This window comes from Alligator mississippiensis, chromosome 1 (genome assembly GCF_030867095.1).
Source record: "Alligator mississippiensis isolate rAllMis1 chromosome 1, rAllMis1, whole genome shotgun sequence".
NCBI classification, from domain to species: Eukaryota; Metazoa; Chordata; order Crocodylia; family Alligatoridae; genus Alligator; species Alligator mississippiensis.
Window position 1 is genome coordinate 254,758,570 of NC_081824.1, and position 1,811 is coordinate 254,760,380.

The following is a 1,811-nucleotide window of genomic DNA, read 5'->3' on the forward strand; positions in this document are numbered from 1 at the left end:
TAGGGAGCCTGCTCCAATGTACTGGAAATCCAGCATGTCGAATCAGACCAAATTAATTGAGTCTGCTGGAGCACATAAACTGACGTGCTCTGGCAGCCTCACACATCACGTGTATCAGTGGCTCAGTGCACCTTCGTGCCGAGAAAATGGTGGCAGTGCACTTTGAACTAAAACATGTTTGATGTGCTTTAGTTCAAAGTGCACCGCTGCCGTTTTCTCAGCACAGAGATGTACTGCACCGCTGATACATGTGATGTGCAGGCTCTTTTAATTAGCACAGCTCACTAATTAAAAGTGCCTGGGACCACATGTAACACATTGTGACCACATGTAAAATTACCCTTAAATCTTTAAGGTGCCATCCTGCCACACCTCCTACAGATAAACAGAAAACATTAATTAACAAGAATTTTTTTTAAAGACTGCCTCCATCCCATTTCTGAGTTAAAGGCTTCAAGTAACAGAAGATCTACCACACCATAGATAAATTGTTTCAGTGGTTAATTCATTCCCTAGGCTGAATTTGTCCACTTCCAGCTTTCATATTTTATTATGCCTTTTTATGACAGTTGAATTATGCTTCTCTCTTTAATTGATTACATCCCATGTCATCTTTTCCATAAGTTAGTCTGCAACTAGAAACTGCAACTATAGTCACTTGGGATTTATAATTACATTTTAAACAAATATGGATGATTCAAAAGCTTGTCCAAATAATGCAGATGTAGGTTCTGCATTTGCATCATGTAAACTACTCTGGGCTTCCTGTCAGCCCTTATGTTTGCAGTTATTTCACAAGCCATCAAGATCCAAAGCTTCCTTTGCACTTGTTTCTGATAATCAGTATGGATGCTTTCTATTATGCTCCTAAAAGGGATGTGCTGAAGAATACTGAAAACAAAAACAGAGTTAAATAACAGTTCATTTTCAATTGGATTCACTGCCAACGTGGTGCTTTTTATTTGTATCAATAATCAGGTTAATGGACATAGTAAAGTCATTTACCTTTTAGTACAAAGGTATAGTAACTTGTGTTCACAGTTTGTACTTTCACACAAATAAAGGCCATTAAAGGCAATTTCCCCATCTGTCACCAGAGATATCACATGAAAGATCATTATATCACTACCAAAAGCAACATATATTGTTTGAAGGTTTTTGTGCTTCTAGAAATACAAAAGAATCATGCCAATTGTTCACTGCTACTCATGAGTTAGAAAAAATATAGCACCAGTAGTACTTCCATACAAGGGCTCCAGTGGCGCAATTGGTTAGCGCATGGTACTTATACAGCAGTACTTGAGTGAGCTATGCCAAGGTTGTGAGTTCGATCCTCACCTGGAGCAAGAATTTTATGGGGGGGGAGGTGGTTTTCCAGCTGTTTTAACGGAAACAAAGAAGGATGACTTGAGACCCTCTGGGTCAAGATACAGGGAGAGCACGGGTAAGGGGATTTGACCATAGGAGTTTATTAAAGACCTCCAAACCAAGAGGAACAGCTTGACCAGGAATTCCCTGGAGAACTAGCAGAGGCTGCATGTTCTCGGATCATGGTCATCATGGGTGACTTCAACTACCCAGACATCTCGTGGGATGAGCACTCACCTAGATCCGATACCTCACAAAGCTTCCTCACTTGCATTGAGGAGCTGTATCTAACACAAGAAGTCCACAGGCTGACCAGAGGCAAGGCAGTCCTAGACTTGGTTCTCGCCAAAGGGGACGATCTAGTGAGCAACTTGAGGATGGAAGGGAAATTGGGTTACAGTGACCATGAGATGATCACTTTCTCCATCCACTATAAGTCAGGG

The 1,811-nt window shown here is 41.1% G+C and overlaps 1 non-coding gene across 1 annotated transcript; it reads left to right on the plus strand.

The window, feature by feature from the left end:
- Nucleotides 1–1,252: 1,252 nt before the first annotated feature.
- Nucleotides 1,253–1,346, plus strand: TRNAI-UAU (transfer RNA isoleucine (anticodon UAU)). The gene is made up of 2 exons: nt 1,253–1,290; nt 1,311–1,346. It is a non-coding gene; the product is annotated as a tRNA-Ile (tRNA).
- The last annotated feature ends 465 nt before the right edge of the window (nt 1,347–1,811 follow it).